This window comes from Calidris pugnax, unplaced genomic scaffold, assembly GCF_001431845.1.
Source record: "Calidris pugnax isolate Ruff unplaced genomic scaffold, ASM143184v1 scaffold27, whole genome shotgun sequence".
Classification (NCBI taxonomy): Eukaryota; Metazoa; Chordata; class Aves; order Charadriiformes; family Scolopacidae; genus Calidris; species Calidris pugnax.
This window is the reverse complement of record NW_015090893.1, coordinates 19,697,990-19,705,624: the sequence shown is the minus strand read 5'-3', so window position 1 is coordinate 19,705,624 and position 7,635 is coordinate 19,697,990. Positions and strand designations below refer to the sequence as shown.

Below are 7,635 nucleotides of genomic sequence, written 5' to 3'. Positions count from 1 at the left end.
CCCGCGGCCGTGGCACCGCTGGCAGCGGCCGCCGCAGCCCCCGTGCCCTGACACCTCCCGGGCCGGGGCCGGCGCTCTCCCGGGGGTCCCACCGCCACGGACCCTTCCGAGACGCCCCCGAACCGCGCCCGGCGCTGCGGGCCGGCCTGCGGTGTTTACCTTCGTTTTAACTCATGCGGTGCCGCAGGGTCCCGGTGAGCACAACCGTCCCCTCTCTGCGGAGGCATTCCTCTTTGAAAGGATCCGTAAAAAGGCGGACACCCCGTTTCCCGTCCCACCGTCCGTGTTCTTTGGACACCGGCTGCTCCTCTCCCCTTCCCGAGAGCTCGGAGCCGCCCGGGGCTCCCGGGGAGAGCGGTCCTTGCTCCGGGGCAGCCACAGTCAGAGCAATTAGCCAGCTTTAGCCGTATTCGTGCATTACTTGGAGAAGAACCAACAAGCTGAAACCCCTAAAACTATCTGAATTTTAGTCAAATGCACCAAATCAAATTGTTTGAAAAATAAACAGGAGGGCTGCAGAAGAAAAACGAGGCTGGGTCCAGTGCAGAGCTGGGCCTGGGGCCACCCGTCCTCCCCCCAGCCCGGAGGGTAAAAACACTTCCCAGAGCTCCGGGGACAGGAGGACCCCGACCCCCATCCCCGTGAGATGACCTGCCCTCCCCTCCGAGCGTGGGCACCCAGCCCTTACTGAGCAGAAATAAAATAACAAATTGGCTGAAATAAAAGCATCTCTGGTGGGTTGGATAACAAGCTCATGCTGCAGGGAATGATGAATGATTTATCTACAGCTCCAGGAACAGGAGACGCCTGAGATTCCCTTCACTGCCCAAGGTCAGACTTTACCTTTCGGAGCATCCACCTGCTTGTCTTCTGCACCTTCAAAGCAGCTTGTCCTGAACGGAGTAAAAATTGCTGGATTTGGGATCCTCTCTATTTGATCTTTCACACTAGCAATTTGAACGAAGTTTGAAAATTATTACCTTAAGTGATTAGAATTCTTTTCTACACGTTATTCTTAAGATTTTGTTTTCAACAAAAGCTAGAACCCATGACAAAACCAGTGCAGTCAGTGGCACCAGAAGTGAAACTGTAACAAAAGAATTCAGAGTTGTTCTCTGCAGAGCAGGTCATCTGGAGAGTTTCAGTGTCTCTGTAGGTTGACAGAAATAAAATATTGAAGGCGAATTCCAGAGCATGCCAAAGAACAGCAATGAGGGGGCAGGACGCAGCTCTCCTGCAGCAGCTCCTGAGGCACAGCCACCTTGGCCTTCCCGGGAGCAGATGGTAGATCTCTGGTGCCTTCTAATGGAGAAGAGGAAAGGCTGAGCCCTCTCCTCCAAGAGGCTCCTGCCACAAACCAGCTGCCCTCTGGGCATTCCCAAACCCTTCCTCTCACCCCAGCCTTCGAACAAAGCCCCAGGATCTGCTAAGGTCTGAGGGAACAAAGCACCAAATTCCTGCCACTGAATTAAAAAAAAAAAAAAGTTTTCTCTTTTACTCTTTTACAACTTTAACTATTCGGACAACTATATTTTTCTTTCAAGTACCAAACTAATTTTTTAGCAATGGCTTACAAAAATAGAGAAGTTTAGCCACATTTACAGTACCTATTTCCCAAACCTTAAGCCCTAAAAGAAGTGAAATTATACTTTGCAGCCTCAGCTGTAACTCTCTGGTGACCTTTAACATTATGGTATGTCTTCCGAGCACCAGATTTTAATACCCATTGCTGGCATCTCTTGTGGCTAAAGTGGGCTCACTTTCACACTGGTGCCCACAGTCCCTATGGAATTAGAGGTATTTTGTATGTTTTGCAGTTCTATAGGTGGATGCTGATTCAAAAGTATAGGTATCGATACACATACTTAATTGAGCTTAAAACTGGGATGTTGACTATTTTAATCTACTTCATTTAGTTTCCCCAGCGCTTTCATCCCACCAAATCCCCTGCCCAAGTCCCACCCAGCGCTGGAGGGACAAGGTCTTCACCAGCACCAGTGGTTCCACCACCAGCCACCACGGGGCACTGAGGACTGATGTTCTCCTTTCCAGACTGACACAGAGACCATCACCTTGATTCCCGTACCCACACGGTGTCCTCAGGAGAGGTGAAGCCTGTGGTGGGGAGCACCATGGCTGACCTTCCCTCAGCCCCAGCAGCTCCTGGGGCCCAGTCCCTTTGCTGCGCTTGGTGTGACATGGGGATACAGACCACCCAGGGCTCCCTCCAGCAGCTTGCTCTCCCATGAGCAGGGAATAAGGGTCTTCTGGATGGGCAAATCCATCTGGGGTGTCAGCTGACCCATCGTACCCATATGGAAGCAAGGACTCACTTATTCCAGCTGAGGATCAAACCACTGTCTACTAATAAAGAGACTGCAAACCCTGCCAGGGGGGTGGGGAGGAATGATACTATTCCTCTGAAGGGCCCTTAAAAGTCATTAGAGATGAGATTTGCTTAAGAAAAGTCATGAGAAGAGACTCTTTCTCCAAGGCCACAACTTCAAGTGTGGCAGTGCACAAAAAGATCATTGTCTGCAGCAGACCATGTGAAACGGTGCCAATATCATACATTGGCTTGAATGAAAGGCTTTGGAAAGCACTAGGAGAGATGGATAACCTAAACAATGAACATCCCTGTTAGGGTTTGGAGGCTTTTTTATTAGCTTATATTTGACAGATATAATTGCTACCTTTATCCTCAAGAATCAAAATGGTCCACCCCCAGGAGGTATAAAGTCCAAATTGCCGCCACAGACAAGAGAACTTTGGTGTGAATACTTCCTGTCTATTCTGGACCTTAGCTTTAACCAGAAAAGAAGAAAACATTGAACAATTTGGGAGATGGAGGAGTCGATGTAGCAGAAGTTCTGCTGCTGGCATCACAGCACCTTGGATGTCAGCTGCATCCCCTGGGACTTCTCGTGTCCCTGGCCCCGGGTCAGGAATATGTCATCCAGCCCCTGCTCCCACACCAGGTCCCTGTGCTCAGTGCTGCTTTACCCCACTGGTGCCCCAGAGGAGCCCAGAGCCCACAAAGGAAGGGACTTACTCACAACCAGTTGCTACTGCCAAAGTGGAAACCTTTTGGCTTCTGTTCACCACGGGCACAACTCGTTCACAGTCCTAACCCCTGTGCAGATGCCTCTTCCCAGCCTCAGGAGACACAGCGCAGAATAAGAAAGGAGACATTCATGCATTTCCCCTGCCAGGGAAGGAACTGAACCAACCCAGCTGACTGCAGCCCAGGGCTGGGGATGCTGTTAGACAGCACTCTGCACAATTCAAATCTGCAGATGTTTCTGTTAAGGTGAGAAAGCTGCACTTCCAAAGTGAGTGAGGTGCAGCAGAGTCTGCTGGGAAGAGCAGGGCCGATACACACACCCGGCAGCTCTTCTCATCCCTCTGGGCATCCAGCAGATCCCATGCCCTGCCTGCAGTTTGTTAAATTGCAACAATTATACCTGTACTAATGAAGTAACTAGCAGAGCTGTAGGGAAAGGAGAACAGTCAGTTCTGCCACTGACACATCCCTGCACAAACTCCAGCAAAGCAGCAAGAAGGCGTTCTGCGGGGGAGCGAAGGTTGCACCCATTGACCAGCACAAAACATCTAAAGCAATGCAGAATTGCAGATACCCTGCCAGTATCACGGGCTCATTTTGGTTTAAAAAGTACTGTGATTTTAAAATCGCTGCTACCAAACAGATCCAGCTCAAAAAAAGGGAAGCCTGTGTGTGACTTACCCAATTCACAGACTCCTGGGACCTCACAGAGTCACTGCACCCCCTCCTGACACGTGCTGTTGGGTGGCTTGTCCAAAAACATCTCGCATAACTTTTTCATAACGCAAACCACAGTATCCCAGAGCCTGAATTAAAAGAGAATTTTTCAATACACCAGTCCCTGCAAGATTGCTGTTAGGGTCTGAGCTCCAGCTTGGAGAACAGGCTGAGTAAGAGCTGCAGGGTGTGAAGTGCCAGGACTCTTCAGCTAGGGGTCACTAGAAATTAAAGCAGAACAGGATTTCAGAATGTAAAGTTTCTCCAGAGGGAGGCCATACTCTACAGAGAAGACTACTGCATAAAAAGCTTTTATATATTAATGGTAATGTTAACTGAAGCTCCATATTCCTCCCATAATACTACTCCTGGTAAAGAGATTGCAAAATTGCTTTGCTGGAACCCACTGGTGTACATTACCCAATCCCATCAACAGACTGCCACGTGCAACCCAAACAGATGCTCGCCCACCCCTATACATCGTTGAGGGCTCACCTTGTTCCAGGACTGAATGCAATGCAATTAGAGCAGACATCATAAAACTAATCAATATCCACGTGCAGCTTTTTCCCAGGCATATTTGATTTTTAAAAGAGTTCTTCGAATTCTTAGAATAGAAAGGCATTTAATTTGCATGCGGGGAAGAGAGGGACCACGCTTGCAGGCAAGCTTTCTTTATACATCAATATCACAAGATGTGCACTTCATTAGTGAAATCCTACCCTTACAGCCAGAGCTGGTGCTTTGAAAGAAGCAAGTCCAAGAATTACAGGGGATGTCTACATGGTCCATGGAGAATTTGCAGAAGTGAAGTCTGCAATAAAACTTAAAAAACACAGCAGCATTCTTTAAATCAATCCTCCCCAACGTATCAAATGTGAACTCTGTTACTAAAGGCTTTTTTTCCAACCTGGTTTCTGTAATATTGCAGGATTTGTGCTTCAGGAGTCAGGAGGTACCACAGGCCAAGAAACCTCGTCTGCTGCTCTCAGCATTTCCAGCGCAAAGAGGGAAAAAATGGTCCCTGGTGTAAACGTGAGAACTACAGTGGTGAGGACAGGAACAAGTCCTGGTCTTTAACCAGCTCTCACATTATTTCTAGGCCCAGAGTGAAATTCGAAGCAAGCTTACACCCAACCATAAAGCACTGCTTGAATGCAAACTAAGAAGATGCTCATTCTGTTATTCAGGACACTTTTCATGTGTCTGTCTGGACTCAACTAGTAGAGAAGACAGGAGGCCATGTCACAGCGGTCAGAGATTAATAGTGGAAATCAGGAGTTCCAGATGAATTTTCTCAATGTCTTGGACACCTGTGAGACAGTTAAATTTCAGCTGTAAAAACACCATACATAATCATGTGCTCATGACCTTATACATATATATATATACACACACCCACACACACCTTATATGCAACTGGCTTTTGTTTTGTAGGTGCTTCGTATTTTGAAGAGTTCAGAGATCCAACTTCACATTCTTGTTGTCAAAAACTCTTCATGAATGCCTTCAGCAGCAACTGTTTCTGAGAAATGCTTTGAAAACATGGAGAAAATGTCATCAAACACATGGCTGTTTGTGGCTTCTTCAAAACGATCATATAAAATGAGACAGATGTGTTTATACCCATAGAAATTTTTGCAAAATGCTAGTAACTGAACATCATTAGAAACATTAGAATTAGAACCCACAGATGTTAAACTGACATTAATAAAGCTTCAGCATAAGGCATTTACAGGTTAACAAATGTAAAAAAATCAGGATCAAATAATTCTGGTGGTTACTCAGGGGGAGAAGTCAAGGTGAGGCAGCAGACTTTACCTAGAGCACACACAACATCCTCATCCCACGCAGACACAAAACCCTACGCCTTGACCTGGAGCAGGTGGGAAGACAGAAGGTCTTCAGTCAACAAAATAACACTTGGTCTTTTAGATAAATGTTATCAAATAACAGCCATCGAAGTAAAGGGATAGTTACAGTTAGACCCTGTACAGTACCCATTACAGTTTGTCCCTTTAATGACAAAACAATAAATAATGTTATGAACAATGAGGAAATTACAACAGCATAAACTTAACCACAACAATTAGAAAGAGAGGTATTTGTTCATTGGTTTGCTTAGGTCAAAGAATCAGAGATCTTATTATTGCCATGACTCTATAAAGAAAATCTTACATATAGAAATATTCCTGTCCCAGATGGGCTCGATTGCCATATTTGCTTTCCAGTTTTTATAATTCGCACTTCAAATCTCTGAGGAAAAAAATTGCTCTAACAGCTGTTGATTTGTATGAACTAACTTGCATAAATGTTCTCCCTCCTATCCTTCAGGGAAAAGTCTGAGTAAACACGAGCCAGGGAAATCTATTCCCTTAGAAAAAGTCATCTTCTGGCAATCTGAAAAACTTGGTCCTTTGCAAAAGTCAGTCAATTCAGCATTACAGATTTTTCCTTCATGGGTAAATCATGTAAGTCACGGTGAAACCAGACACACCACTGGAAAGGTGCTGTACACTCCCTTGAGGCCACCTCCAACATTTGGCTGCCAAAGTACCACTGTGGCCAAGGAATGGCCACCATTTGCCAGTCCCAGTGCCGAGCACCGCGGTGTCTGACCTCCCTCTGCAGGCCCAGCAGCTCCCATGGCCTGCTCCAGCACTCACCCCAACACAGCACCTCCCAGCTGAGACCACAGCTAGCTGGAAGACCTGTTTTTTGGCAAGAAAACCTCTGCAGTTCTTAAACTCATTTCTCTTTCATGTTTCAATAAACGTGGAAACATCTGGCAGACCTTCCATCTTCTGATATAAAAAGCAGTGTTTCTCCTGGGAAATGAGTCCACTCTCAGACTCCAGAATTTCCCCACTGAGAATTTAAAAATGAATTCCTTTTAAAATTTAAAAAATCCCGAACTTTCCACTGGATATTACCCAGGAAGAGATTTACTGCAGTGCACTAGCAATGCACAAGAGTCTGGAATTTTTCCCTTGTTTCTTTTCCTACTGGCAGCATACTGGTGTTTCCTTAGCTCTGACCTAGGCAGTGAGAATCCTGACCACCTGAAAGTGGAATTGACCGTGAAGTTCTCCCAGCGTAATTCCTACCATATAAATAGTGACTAAAGACCAGAATTTTAATGGGTGCTTAGTGAAGCAGAAGGGAACCCACATGTTTTTGCTGGTCTGTTCTTCCATACTGAAGAGCTCTGAGAGGCTGAGGCAGCAGACCCTTATGCTCAGGATGATGGTGTGCTGCTTATTATTCAGGGTTGCATACCCACGTATTAAACTTCAGGAATTTTTCTGGTAACAGGAGTCTAGTGATCTGGGATGGAACCTAGAAAGCCTAAAGGAAAGCACAAAGCACCAAGTTACCTCTGCCAGCCCCGTGCTCAGCACCTGCTAGCGAGTCTCAGGTGAGAGCTACAGAAATGCTTAATTACAGAGAGTGAATAATTAGTGATATCTCTCACAGGCAGACACATACCATCTTCTGTAGCAGCTCTCGTGATGCAAACCCACACCGAGGAGCCCAGGGCAGAGCCGGCAGCGGCTGGGCCCCATCCCGCACCCTGCACAGTGGGATTTTAAAGTGGGCTGCTGTGATTTACAGCCGCGTGAGTCGCTCGTTATTCCTGGGGCTACGGACGGACGGAGCCGCCACCGGGGAGGGAACAGCTCTCACCCAGAGCATCCGCACGCAGGAGGGGTAAGCGCTGCGGGGGACACCCCGATCCAACCGGGGACGCACCCCCGCACCGCACCCCCGCGCCGCGCCCCCCCGTAGCCAGGCTCAGCCCCGCTGCCCGGCCTCCCGCTGCCCCGGGCTGCGGCCGAGGGAACCGGGGCCGG

The 7,635-nt window shown here is 47.6% G+C and overlaps 1 protein-coding gene and 1 long non-coding RNA gene across 3 annotated transcripts in view; both read right to left on the bottom strand.

Annotated features, from left to right (window-relative positions):
• The window catches only part of STK32A (serine/threonine kinase 32A), a 28,763-nt gene extending 27,874 nt beyond the window's left edge, over positions 1-889 (bottom strand). The window contains exons 1-2 of one of the 2 annotated variants that reach the window (XM_014947805.1): positions 844-871; positions 160-215 (exon numbers count right to left, since the gene is read on the bottom strand). The gene's annotated coding sequence lies outside the window, so the exon portion shown is untranslated. Of the gene's footprint in view, positions 1-159; positions 216-843 lie in introns of both variants that reach the window. The other variant, XM_014947807.1, reaches the window with a different exon arrangement.
• Positions 890-3,476: 2,587 nt separating this feature from the next.
• LOC106891561 overlaps positions 3,477-7,635 on the bottom strand; it is a 10,791-nt gene continuing 6,632 nt past the window's right edge. The window contains exons 2-3 of the long non-coding RNA XR_001412718.1: positions 5,190-5,316; positions 3,477-5,094 (exon numbers count right to left, since the gene is read on the bottom strand). This is a non-coding gene — a long non-coding RNA (uncharacterized LOC106891561). The remainder of the gene's footprint in view (positions 5,095-5,189; positions 5,317-7,635) is intronic.